This window comes from Aedes aegypti, chromosome 1 (genome assembly GCF_002204515.2).
Source record: "Aedes aegypti strain LVP_AGWG chromosome 1, AaegL5.0 Primary Assembly, whole genome shotgun sequence".
Lineage (NCBI taxonomy): Eukaryota > Metazoa > Arthropoda > Insecta > Diptera > Culicidae > Aedes > Aedes aegypti.
In genome coordinates, this window is record NC_035107.1 from 61994577 (window position 1) to 62009485 (window position 14909).

The window sequence follows — 14909 nt, forward strand, 5'->3', positions numbered from 1 at the left end:
CGCGGAAGGCGAAGTGCGGCGGAAGAGAGGGGAACAAAGAAGTGAGAACGCAAATATAGGCGCAACAATCACAGATCGGTATTCTTTTCCGAAAGGGGAAAGACCGAACGGCGCGGCGCGGGTGGTTGTTGGACAGAACTGTTGGGAATTATACATTGTTCTGGGCTAGCAGCTTTGGGTTGGCTGGCTGGCTGGGATGTAATGAAGATTGTTTTTGCGGTTATTACTTTCGGCTGTCGGAAGCGAAATTGAACTCCCACAGACGGAAGTGAGGTGAGTGAAAATGAGACTTGGAAATGTGATAAATTGGGTTCGTTTCGACGTTAGAAGATCGGTTTATGATTGGATAACTGTAACTGCTGTTTTATGGTTCTGAAAAAAGTCGGATTTCTAGCTCTCATAGCATATATTGATGCCCTAGTTGATGCCGCTTGGGCGAAAAGTAAGGAAAGCATGAGTAACAAATGGGAACTACTTTCAGATTTGCACATCAAATTATTAATACATTTATGGTCTTCAAGCGTTCGTTCCTTTTACAGTATGCAGTAAAAGTACCTTCTTCTCGAAATAGTACCCAATTAATCCTGCAGATCAGTAGAGCTTCTAATAATCATGTACTTTCACATGGGATACACAACCACTTCGAGGTAATATCTAAGATCTCGGAGCTCGTCCTTTAAATGTACAGGCCAAAAAAGCATTTCTTAAATCAATTATACAGATTAGTAGAGCTCTAAAGATTAATGTTCTATCGGAACAAAGCCATTTGTTGTTTTTTGCTACATCCACTAAAACGTCTTAGAGAATTTCAAGCCATTTTCCAATCCAAAAGAGATTCGTCAGAAACTCTAGACGAGATCAGCGAAATCTCCAGAAGATATTCTTCGAAATCTCCAGGAAAGATTCTTCAGAATCTCCAGAAGATTCTTTAAAATATAAAGAAAAAAAATCTCCCGAAGAGATTCTTCGGAATCTCCGTGAAAGATTCTTTGGTATACTAAACATGATTCTCGACGGAATTATGAGAAAAATTCCCAACGGAATAGCCTATTTTCAACAAATTCTGAACGTAATTCTTAATGGAATTGTTAACACGATTCCCAATAGTATGCTGAACGTGAATCTCAATGGAATCCTGAACAGTATCCCAGCGAAATTCAGAACGTTGCAGCATCCAGATTTCGTGACGTTACAACATAGAAAACTTTTTGGTTTATTATTGTTGTTTTTTTTTTCAATACGGTTAATACCCTTTAATAAGTTTTTGTTTTCCATTTTGTCCTTTAGTAAGTTTTTGTTTTCCAATTTCCACCAGGAAGACGTTAAAGATCTCACCCCTCATTCACCGACACGACAATTTACAAGTAATCTACCATAGACTTAATCTGTGAATTATCAAATTTACATCGCTCGTGGATCTTTTCCAATTTATTGTAATTATCTTGTGAATAATGCTACAAATGTTCTACAATCTTCATGATAAATTACTCATATGAATTGAATCAGTCTAGATATAAGAAAATGGTTTCGAAGCATGGTCAATAGAGTGAATCTATGACAAAAGGTCGAAAGACAAAAGGTCGAAAGGACAGAAGGTCGAAAGACAAAAGGTCGAAAGGATAAAACGTCGAAGAATAAAAAAGGAGGGACAAAAGGTCGAAAATATATTTTCAAAGAAGGAAAAATTTCCCACCAAGCAAATCGTTCTCGACCTTTTGTCCTTTCGACCTTTTGTCTTTCGACCTTTTGCCCTATCGACCTTCTCTCTTTCGACCTTTTGTCCATAAACCAAATAGAGTGATGGAAATTTTGAAATGTTTGCTCCCCTATACTTAAACGATTTTAATTATGGTAAATGGCATCTTCCCAAAGTTTGAAGTAATTCGAGATAAATTTGACTGTGCACACACCATTTGAAGTTTATATGGAGATTACTATGGAAAACGTCAATCTTTTGTGTTCAGCCCTCTATCTCTTCGTCATAATAAATAAAGATAAATAAAAGATAAATTGTTATTCATCATCATAAAGTTGGTCTGCATGTAGCATGCTTCACCAACTGTTCGGCAGGCAACAGTGGTGCTCCTGGCGGGATCAATAGATCAAAGTAGGAATCCATGCTACTATGTTCTACAGCAAAAAAGCAGTGTTGCTCTGAAAGTAATTGAATGATCATCTCAGCATGACTTAGACTTAGCTATCAATAATAACAAATTATCCGTACGTCCCATCGAAATGTGGTCTTCGACAAAGTTGTAGCTGGGAAGTTTTCATATGAGATGAGTGTGTTCACTTTTCCATAGATTATTATGACGAGCAGTTAGAGGACTGAACACAAAAGGTTTGCCTTTTCCATAGTAATTCATATATCCATATGAACTTCAAATAGCGTGTGCACAACCAAATTTCTTCCGAATCACTTCATTTTGGGAGGATCATTTTCATCATAATTGACATCGTTTAAGCATAGGGGAGCAAAAATTTCATGATCTAAGATCTAAACTTCAGTATAACAAAAAGATCTAACGTTTTAAACTGTTACTAGTGAAGTTATTTTAAGACTTTCATGAGGAATTTTTCGAAGTAATTTTTAGCAAAATTACCGAAGAAAATTACGAAAAACATTCAACAGTTCTTAAAATCGATGGTAACTATTTTTGGGAGTTTTTCAACAATGTTGCTATTCTTCAAAAGTCTTGTCTTGTCATTTTCTGAGAGGACATAGAGAAGCTTCTGGTGGAATTCATTCATACATTTCATGGTATACTATGATCATTTTTACGAAAAATTTAGTTTGACAGCAGCCTGGCTGCTTGTTGATTTTCAGTTTGCATTCCCCAGAATGCGACTAGTCCTAAAGATTTTGTTCTGCATTGTTAGCTTATGAACATCCCATATGTATTGGGACTTTACAAAGAAATGGAATATATTAGTAATAAATGATATTGCTGCTCAATTTCACTTTTATTCGAGTCTTGGAACATATTACCTTCGTATAAGGAACTAACTATAATGCTTCTCAGTACTAAATTAAATGTAAACCTTTCTTAAATCAATTAATTGTTCGAAGGTTCCTCCAAGCCGACGAATATACCCAATGAGATACAGTACAGTACAATACAGCTGATTGGAAAATACCTGCGGCACTTCTCTATCATTGTTAAAACTAATTCAGTCCATGCATTTTTGTACGACTAGTTTTTCAACGCCACAGTGCCATGAAAGTGCATACAGTGAATTAGTGGCAATGTTTTAATGCCACTGTTACAGAATCATTGCTAATTCAATTCGATAATAACCCTGAATTAACAAGTTACAATCAGCAAAAGACATCTGATGAGGATTTTTGGCTGCGTTCGACACGGTACGAAAACTTTATCCCGTCAAACAAACAACTCAACACTTACGGTTGCTATGAAAAACACTAGACGATGAACGAGTCGAGTTGCTCATGATCTAGCTCAAGATCAGTAGGCTGTCCCGCCCCTAGCTCTAGACATAACTTGTAAAAATCCGTGTAAATCCTTGGAATGACTTGAGGAATCAGTGGCAGTTCATTGAGGATTGATTATTATAATCCCAGGAATGAGAAATGTCTGGAGCATGTTCTGAGGAATCCGTCGCGGAAGGATTCCCAGTGAAAATTGCTTGACAAAATATTTAAATCACTTAATCATTAAGGGGGTCGAACTTGCACATTTTCATCAAATTTTTATTCCACTATAAATCACATATGTTTCTAAAAATCTATGGTTTTTATAAGGCGCCACGTTCAAGTTCAGCAAAAGATTCCTACTACGGTTCCTCTAAATAATATGCTGAGAAATCTGTATAAAGTTAGAACACCGAAACCTAAAATCTTGCCAAGTTACCGTCCTGGATTTCATTAGTAATTGGGACAAACCCGATCAACCAGTCAGCGATTGTCGATAGCGATCGATACCGATTCGTTTTGAATCGTTGACGATCGTCATCGCTGAACAAAGATCTCTGAAGAAATCGATACACTGGTTGAACGAGAATGATCTCCACAAAATGCACCAGATCTACCTAAATATATTGAAAGCTATACCAGAAATTTTATCAAAAATCTGAAAATTAACTTTCAAAGAATACGATAAAGATTTTGCAAAAAAAAAACATCAACGAATTTAAAAGAGTAATATAGCAACATATCGATCAAAGATCACTTCAGAAGTCAAGACATGCGCCAAAAATCTCACCAGAAGTTTTGAACGTTTACCAAGAGTTTAGCTAAGAATCAACAGGGAAGCTGATGAGACGCTTAGTGAATCCAAATAACCAAATAGCACTACAATTCGCACTGCGTGCCAATATAGTGCTATTATACAGCTTACATGCCCTATAATAGCAGTATAATAGCCTTATAAGGCCAAGAAGGCGAATTAGCGTGCTAGTGGTTACTTGGGAAGATTTCACTAAGAATTTCGTTCGGCAATACTTCTTTGATTTAAATAAGTAGACGAGATCTGCAATAGAACTTATAGAGAAGTGTACATATGTCGAATTCCGTCGTACTCAAAATGCTCTCCTACAACTACTTACCCCACGATCATGGTCGCTTATCAATCAAGAGACAAATATGCGTAGAACGTAAGTAAAATATTTTCTTTGAAGTATACTCTTATTATTTGGTTTCAATGAGTTTCTAGCGGCATTGATTCAATATGTGTGTTGCCCTTCATGCAATTATTTCAACTAGCGTTAAGAACTACTTCAGATGTACCACTTGCTGCACCAAAAAAAAACCTACTTAACATAAAATCTGTATTACTTGTTTCCATATACAGAAAATGTAAGGTTATCCCTATATTTAATATACAAAACCTCTTCTTTCCATTTTTGCAGGTTTTCTTCTGGAAAAAACCTTTTTCTTCAAGATTTTTCTTAGATGTGGCTCACAAGATTTCTTCAGAAACTTCTTAATGAAGTATTTTGCAAACGCAAATCGGCTGAGCTCTAAGATCTCTAAAGATACTATTTTGAAGACTGGAGCACCTGATGTAAGCAATTTTATCGTAATAGGGTAGGTGTACCAGTTATGGACATAATGGTTCCCTATTTCGACATATGTGATAATTTAATTATTTTCAAATCTTCAATCATTCTTTGTGTTTTAGTTGTTTAATATCAAATGAATTTTGGTTTTAAAACATTCAAAAATATTTAAAATGTGAAAGTTTTCTAGAAAACACATATGGCCAAATAGGGAACCACTATAGATATGACTGGTACACTTTCCCTAGTCATCAGGTCCAAAGTAGATTCATCAAGTTTTTTTTTTCTAATATTTCAGCTCAAAAATATACGCTTCCTTGGACAAAGTCAGTTAAATAAGGCGAAGTCAGACAATTTTGGCAGTTGTCGACCCTCTCTCAGGGATTCTACCTTATTACCTCGAATGTCATCGCACCAAATGCCACTACACCGAATGTACCATTACTCCGAATTCCATTACCCCAAATGCTATTTCCCCGAATGTACAAATACCTTGAATGACATTGCCCCGTGATATTGTGATTCGGTGTAATGTCATTCGGGGTAGTGTGTCGTTCGGAAATATGGAAATCGAGGTGATGACATTCGGGGTGATGTCATTCGGGGTAATGCCATTCGGGGTAATGGGTTAGAATCCTCTCAGGTACTAAACAAAATATCCAACAGGAACCTGGAAAAAGGAACCATTAACACTCTAAAAGCTTTACAGTGATCAACATGTTTATAGTTAAGGATTATTACCTTCAAGAATTCAATGAGTATTTTTTCTAAGTATTATTACAAAAAATCTTAAGGATTCTTACAAAAATTCTTATTGAAACTTCTCATCGACTTCCATTTCCTTTTCCAAGGGATTCCATCAACATTGTTGTTTAGGATCTCTCCGAGAATTCAAACCAAAATACCTCCACAGGAAATACTGTAGCAGAAAGGATTGATTCAGGAGAGTCCAGATTGTACCAGAAATTTCTCTAGTCTAGTCGTCTAGTCTATTTCCAATCCATCGTGCTTGGATTTCGCCCAAATTTTAGTTCAGCTTCTCGTTATGATTTCAGCCAGGAATTATTCCAGACGATTTTCTCAAGTGATTTCACCTATATTTCTTCCAGTGATAAGGTAAGTTTCTGATGAAATACTTTCAAAATACCTGATGAACTCCTGCAAGTCTCCAAAGGAACTTCTGGTTCCTGAAGTAGTTTTTGCAGATTTCTAGATACATTTTTGGAATAAATGTTGGAAACTTTTCAAAACGAAACCCTAGAATTATACAGCAGTGCATACATCGGTAAACATTTTGACCTTACGTCTTATTTCCATGATCAGCAGTCGATTGATATGTCTACACTCATCCACTACCTGTCACACACAGCACATTTTCGTAAATCATAAATTTTACATGAATTTTTGAAATGTCCGATCCTAAACAACTAAAATACTTTAATCTTGCTTGTTATGTCGAATGTGACACACATATAGTAAAAGTAAAAAGGTACCGTTTTCTGGCAACGTCATCGTTGTTAGCTGCATTCAGTTGACATTTTTCTTTCGTACGTTCGATTTACCGCTCGGATTGTGAATGCTGAAGACGAAGGCTGTCGAATGTCAACGAAAACGTTTCGACTACTGAGATTGCTTACAACACTGCCTGGGATACAATACAAGATTTTTTGAGTCTGTAAAACCATTTCGGTACAACAAACAACAAATCATTTCGTTTTTTTTTTTTTTTTTTTTTTTTTTTTTTTTTTAATTTCTTTATTAGTATCATTCCAAACATTACATTCATTTCTTATATCTAGGTGTTCTGTGTTATTTGACAACACTATCATCCTAATTTGGTAAAACAAATTTAAGATTTAATTAACATTTTGTTAACAACATATTACATTTCATTTGCCGTAGCAGTTCAGTTTTTTTTACAGGTGAGTTGATTTCACCTGCTTATAAGAGAAAAAAAAAAAGTTTTTAATATACTTAACCTAACTTAACCTAAACATATAACGCATTAATCGTGGCAATAGAAGATTGTAACGATTTTTGCCTGAAATTATTAATGATTGTATTTGACATTTGTTCCAATGTTTCAACATTGGATATTCTATGTAACTCATTAGTACTATACCAGGGAGGAAGCCTCAGAATCATTTTCAAAATTTTATTTTGAATTCTCTGCAGAGCTTTCTTCCTGGTATTACAACAGCTAGTCCATATTGGTACAGCATACAACATGGCTGGCCTGAAAATTTGTTTGAATATCAACAGCTTGTTCTTAAGACAAAGTTTTGATTTTCTATTAATAAGGGGATAGAGACATTTTACATATTTATTACATTTGGCTTGAATGCCCTCAATGTGATTTTTGAAAGTTAAATTCTTATCTAGCATGAGCCCTAGATACTTAACTTCATCTGACCAATTTATTGGAACCCCTCTCATCGTGACAACATGTCTACTTGAAGGTTTCAAATAAAGAGCTTTTGGTTTATGTGGGAATATTATTAGTTGAGTTTTGGAAGCATTAGGAGAAATCTTCCATTTTTGCAAGTATGAAGAAAAAATATCCAAACTTTTTTGCAATCGACTACAGATAACACGCAGGCTTCGTCCTTTGGCGGAGAGGCCTGTGTCATCCGCAAACAAAGATTTTTGACATCCCTGAGGTAGCTCAGGTAAGTCAGATGTGAAAATATTGTATAATATTGGTCCCAAAATGCTGCCTTGAGGAACACCAGCTCTTACAGGAAGTCTTTCAGATCTTGAGTTCTGATAATTAACCTGAAGTGTACGATTTGACAGATAACTTTGAATTATTCTAACAATGTATGTTGGAAAATTAAAGTTTTTTAATTTTACAATCAAACCTTCATGCCAAACACTGTCGAATGCTTTTTCTATGTCTAGAAGAGCAAGACCAGTAGAATAGCCTTCAGATTTGTTGGAACGGATCAAATTTGTTACACGTAAAAGTTGATGAGTGGTCGAATGTCCATGGCGGAATCCGAACTGTTCATTGGCAAAAATTGAATTTTCGTTGATGTGGGCCATCATTCTGTTCAAAATAACCTTTTCAAAAAGTTTACTGATGGAGGAAAGCAAACTGATTGGACGATAGCTAGAAGCTTCTGCAGGATTTTTGTCTGGTTTTAAAATTGGAACAACCTTAGCATTTTTCCATTTGTCAGGAAAATATGCTAATTGAAAACATTTGTTAAATATATCAACTAAAAATGATAAGCTACTTTCTGGAAGTTTCTTGATGAGGATGTAGAAAATTCCATCATCGCCAGGAGCTTTCATGTTTTTGAATTTTTTAATAATAGTTCTCACTTCTTCCAAATCAGTCTCCCAGGCATTTTCGAAAACGTTCTCTTGATTGAGAATATTTTCGAACTCCTGAGTAACTTCATTTTCAATTGGACTAGTAAGTCCTAAATTAAAATTGTGCGCACTTTCAAACTGCATAGCAAGTTTTTGAGCTTTTTCGCAATTAGTTAGTAATAATTTGTTTTCCTCTTTCAATGCCGGTATTGGCTTCTGAGGTTTTTTCAAGATTTTAGATAGTTTCCAAAAGGGCTTAGAGCCAGGGTCCAATTGAGAAATTTTATTTTCAAAATTTTTGTTTCTTAATTGAGCAAAACGTTTCTTGATTTCTTTCTGCAAATCCTGCCATATAATTTTCATAACAGGATCGCGAGTGCGTTGAAATTGCCTTCTCCTCACGTTTTTAAGACGGATCAAGAGTTTAAGATCATCGTCTATAATCACGGATTCAAATTTTATTTCACATTTTGGAATTGCAATGCTCCGGGCTTCAACAATGGAATTTGTTAAAGTTTCAAGAGCATTGTCAATATCAAGTTTAGTTTCTAAAGAAATGTTAACATCAAGATTGAAGTCAACATACGTTTTATATATATTCCAGTCGGCTCGTAAATAATTGAAAGTGGAGCTGATAGGATTGAGAATCGCTTCTTGGGATATTTGAAATGTAACAGGGACATGATCAGAATCAAAATCAGCATGAGTAATCATTTGGCTACAAAGATGACTAGAGTCGGTTAAGACCAAATCAATCGTAGATGGATTTCTAGAAGAGGAAAAACATGTGGGGCTATCAGGGTATTGAATTGAGAAATATCCTGAAGAGCACTCATCAAATAAAATTCTGCCGTTGGAATTACTTTGAGAATTATTCCATGACCGATGTTTGGCATTAAAGTCACCAATGACAAAAAATTTTGACTTATTGCGAGTCAATTTACGCAAGTCAGTTTGGAGCAAATTAACTTGCTGCCCAGAGCATTGAAAAGGCAAATAGGCAGCTATGAAAGTATATTTACCAAACTGTGTTTCAACAGAAACACCTAAAGTTTCAAAAACTTTAGTTTCAAATGATGAAAACAGTTGATGTTTTATACGCCTATGAATGATGATTGCAACTCCCCCACATGCCCCATCAAGTCGATCATTACGATAAACAAAAAAGTTAGGATCTCTTTTGAGTTTAGATCCAGGTTTTAAATACGTTTCGGTAATAACTGCTATATGCACGTTATTAACAGTAAGAAAATTAAACAGCTCGTCCTCTTTACCATTCAGAGAACGAGCATTCCAATTTAAAATATTTAAATTATTATTTGGATCCATTAGAAAAACGTAATCCAATAACAATTTGATTTGTAAATTTTACACCTACTTGGACAGCTTCAGTCATAGTGGTGGCTTTGAACATTGCATCAATCATTAGATTCAATTGTTCAGTTAGAAAATTAAAATCAGAGGCAGACATATCATGTGATTTCCCATTGGAATTTCCGGTAGACGAAGAAGCGGAATTACCTGTGGCGGTAGGGTTTTTTCCATTTGATTTGAAACAAGTAGAATGGGTACCCATGGATCGAACAGGGGAGGAGTTCGAATTTCCTGCTACGATATCGGCAAAGGATTTACCGTGGGTAGATACATTCGAAATAGAAAGATTCGAACGGCTACCCGACGGATTAAAATTAGTTTGTGAATGAGCATGATTATGATCTTCCTGATGGGTATGATTCATGATCAAGCGATCGTTAACTGAAAAATGAGCATTGTTCGATACTCTACCAGGCAAATTCCGGAAACGACCGTTATCGTAACGGATATTATCTTTCATCTGCCTGGCACGAGCCTCAATGACCTTTTTGCGTGAAGGACAATTCCAAAAATTGGACTTATGGTTAGCCCCGCAATTACAACATATGAATTTGGTGGTATCTTCCTTCACTGGACAGACGTCTTTGGCGTGAGAAGAACCTCCGCAAATCATGCATTTAGCATCCATGCGACAATTTTTTGAACCATGACCCCACTTTTGGCACCGACGGCACTGAGTGGGGTTCTGGTAATTTCCTCCAGGTTTCTGGAAATGTTGCCATGTCACACGGACATCAAACAAAAGTTTTGCTTTTTCTAAAGCTTTAATATTATTTAGTTCTTTTTTGTTAAAGTGAACTAAATAAAATTCTTGAGAAAGCCCTTTCCGAACAATGCCAGATTGGGTTCTCTTTTTCATAATGATTACTTGGACTGGGGAAAATCCAAGTAAATCATTTATTCCATTTTTGATCTCTTCAGGTGATTTATAGTCACTTGAGAGACCTTTCAAGACAACTTTGAACAAACGTTCAGTTTTGTCGTCATAAGTAAAAAATTTGTGCTTCTTCTCTTCAAGATGTTTGAGAAGAAGCTCACGATCTTTAAGAGTTTCCGGCAAAACGCGACAGTCTCCTTTCTTTGCGATTTGGAAGGAAACCTTGATTCCCCTAATGGAGTTCAAGATCTCCTGCCTAAATCCCCCAAATTCGGAACAACTGACCACGATAGGCGGCACTCTTTGCTTCCTCACTTGAATCAAAGAGCCTGGGCTAGAGGCTGCTTCGATTTGGTGTTCGAAAAATTTGTCTAGAGCATCGAACTGATTGCTCATTTCGATACAATTATTAATTTCACCCTTGGGAGAAAGTTCGCATTCCGGGGAAACGTCCTTTCTTCCATTCTTGCCACGTGTAGTGACAGTTTTAAAACCCACTTTTTTGGAAGGAAGTAGTGAATTCAGAGATTCACCCTTCCTTTTGTTAGTTGTTGATACCATGTTTAATTAATAAACGAAAGAAGACGTGACCTTCGAAAGGTTTTTTCCCAAGACGGTGTCCAAGAAGGATTACCACCGCTAGCTTTCGCCAACGGGTCCAACGAAAAATCGAAGGCACGGGTCCAAACAAGGATCGTAAAGGGATCAATAGTAGAAAAAATAGTACTGAAAAGTACTGTTTTAGTAGCACTGAAAAGTACCGTTTTTAATTTTAGCACTGAAAAGTACTGTTTTTGTAGCACTGAAAAGTACTGTTTTATTGCTTTAGGTAGTTTTTAAGAAAACTTCCAAGAGCAGAGAGAATTCGTGTACGCACAGCACGAAGGTACGATGCGCACTGACAAATCATTTCGTTGAGTTGACGATCAGCTCGTAATACCAAACAACTTTCATCTAGCGCGAGTAGCACGAAAATTTTATAAAGTTGCTGTACCGCGAGATTGTGTCAAGTACATTTCGTATGGTGAATGAAAATGTTGTTACATTTCCGTTATGCGTGTTACGAAATGGGTATTACAAAAAAACAAAACGAAAAGCAGTTTTTGCAATTCGGTTGCATATCGGCCTACTTTTTATCAAGGGAATGGCCAACATAACGGCCTACTTTTTCTACTGATACAAACAGTGCTGAAAAGTGTTACTTTTCAGCACTAATAACAGTATCGAAAAGTAGCACTTTTCAGTACTGTTTCGGGAAGTATCAAGTCGACGTCAGATCACCTCCATACGTCATTTATTGAATTGCTCTGAATTCCCCAATGACTTAGTTAACTAAGTTCTGATTCTACATCCATTTGACGAACCCAATTGAGTCGGATTTGGATCCTAGAAACAGAAGCTAGTTGACCGTGAGGGATTCTGAGTCTTGCAAAAGTAGGACAGGCAGTAAAATTTATGAGTTCACTGCTAAAAACTACGGGAGCGTTCTGTGGTGGTTCGTGTATAGCGGTGGTCCATTAATTACGTAAGGGTTCATGGGGGGAGGGGGGGTTGAAGATTTCTTACGCGTTATACAAATTATTTTTGGTTTTCATACAAAAAATCTTACCATGGGGGGAGGCGGGGTTGAAAAACCGCTAAAATTGTCTTACGTAATTAATGGACAGCCTCATACTTATACGTAGATTATTCATCACATGAATAGCTTACAATATCGTAGAAAATTGTAAACGGCGTCTTACCTGGTATATTTTTAAAGTAGAATCAGCAATGAACGTGTGAAAATTTGTGACAGCCATTGTGTGCCTACCTGATTGACAAATACGGAGTTGCTACAATGCATGGATGCCCATATGGATTTCATTGAAATGTCTCCAAAAATCCAACTTTATCGGCATCTTCCGTTATTGCAAAAAATGTTGTATGCAACTCGTTGCAAAACTCGATTTTTTCAGCACTCGTCGTATTTATCCAACTCGGCGAGCCTCGTTGGATAAATGTACGACTCGTGTTGAAAAAATCATCATTTGGCAACTTGTTGCTTAAATAACTATTTCAGTGTGGGGGCAGAAAAGTGAACCACCTGACCATTTATTAAAATTTAGGGCCAAAAATCAAATGAATGTCGTCTGAATTTGTAGCTTCAAATGCTGTTTGCCATTAAGATCAATAAATAGTTATTTTTGTCCGTTTAGTCACCGGAATGACCATCGTATAACCTATAATATGGAATCATAAACGTTCAGCACTAAAACTAGGCGTTCGATGACTAAATCTTCATGATTCTTTTACGGACTTCCTTAGTGGGCCTCATGGCCGTGCGGTTAGTGTCGTCAGGCGTTTAATCATATCGTGTCATGGGGCATGGGTTCGATTACCGATTCACCCATTCAAACGTTTCGTCAGGAGTGTTTCTTAGCTGTGCCACTGGAGCATACTTGTGCGTTGTCTAGTGTTAAATTACAGTCTGTGCAGCTAAATGGCTGAAGACGGTGTCCGTGTCTTTTTCAATAAGACTCTTCAAGATTTTCGTTCAAGATACCTTCAAGAATTCAACCTGGATTTTTTCTAAGGATAATCCCGGAGATTCCACTACTAAATTAAAAAAAAAAGATATTTTTTTTATTGTCATTTTTGAAACAACTGCAAAAATATTTCCTCGATAAAATTGCGGGAAAAATAGCTAGAAAAATTTCTGAAAGCACACATCCTCGAGAAATATTCGGTGTACTTCCTGGGAGAAACTGTGGATAATTTCTTGAAGGAATTCATTTAAGCATAAAAGGGCACATGCTTAAAATTCGCTATAAAACAGGAGCCAGAAAGAATCAAACTGGAACCTAAACAAACGAAAGAGACCACATCTTGGAAATACTATAAGAGTTTTTCCTATGACATTTTTCCAGAAAATCCATCCAGAAATTTCTTTGGTGCATGCTTTTTTACATTAGGCCAGATAATTTCTCGGATTTCTTAACACTCCCACTGCCATGCCATTGAAGCAGCAGTGGGAACGGCTATTTTAAATCGCAATATCCAAGCGATTTCTCATCCGATTTGCAAAATTTTATGAACTACGGATTTTCTCAGCCTTCTCCGTAGATGACTGCAGCAGGTTCATAGACTGGTTTTGAAAAATAATTTGAGCAGGTACGGAGCAAGTACTAAAATGAATGAATACAAAGTCGATAATTTATTAGTAAGAAAACCTGATCAAATTCCAAAAGTAGCTCTTAAAGAAATTATTAAAGACTCTCTGAACAAATATATACATAGAGAAATTGGAGGAAGTGGTGTAAAAATTCCTAAGTTTTTTTGAAGAAATTATAAACATATCAAAAAAAAAAAACCAAAAATATAGCTAGAAAACAATCTTAAGTGAATTCGTGACATAATCTCTGGATAAATCCAGAAATGAATTTGGTTAAGAATCCATAGAAAATTGCTTGGTAAGAGCCATCCATCTTAGTAGAAATTCACGTATATCTTGAATAAAGCTCAGAAACTTGCTTCTCGATGAAACATAAAAGTCTGCTCTGGAGTGATCCCTGGAGTAATTTCGGTAGCAACTCATAGAATCATCATGGTATGTACATATGTGTAAACTCCTGTATTACTGAAAATCGTCTAGCGAGAATCACTTGACGGGTTTCTGAAGGAAACTTTGAAAGATGTCTCAGAAGAATCACTGAAGATTCAATAAGGAATTGTTATATTAATCAATAGAACAATTTCGTAAAAAAATCTGAATGCATCAGACCTTGGAGGAATCCTTTGATGAAAAGCTTGAAAGTTTTCCAAAGATAATTCCAAAAAGAAACACTAAAAAATGTCATTCAGCGTTATTAAAAGAAACGCCTTGAATGTTGCTTAGATAAATCTAAATATTTAAGAATATGGAGCGACATCTTTAGCTATGCCTTGATATTTTTTTGCTCTTGCAAAGCTCCATGGAAGATTTTCTGAAGGAATTTCAAATGCATCATTGGATTTTTTTCTGAGAAATTATAGAAGAATTCAAAAACTCAGGAGGAAGATCTATATCAAATTAAAAGTTAAAAAATGCGAAAGGGACTACCTAGTTAAGGAATCTCTGTAGATATTTTTCAAAGATTCCCTGCGAAAAGAAATCACTTAAGAAAAAATCATATTTAGAAAGAAAAATATCTGTCTGGCAAGGCATTCTGGCGGGAATTCAAGACTGAATAACTATAACATTTCTTGTAGGATTTTCAAAAGGAATCTGAAACAATAGCCAACAGAGATTATTCCAAAAATTTCTCAGAAGAGTCCTTGAAGAGGGGGATATGGTTATTTCTGA

General features: G+C 36.1%; 1 protein-coding gene across 18 annotated transcripts in view; it reads right to left on the bottom strand.

Moving 5' to 3' along the window:
• Positions 1 to 14909, bottom strand: part of LOC5570105 (serine/threonine-protein kinase Doa) — a 369353-nt gene that overhangs the window by 27269 nt on the left and 327175 nt on the right. The window lies entirely within an intron of this gene.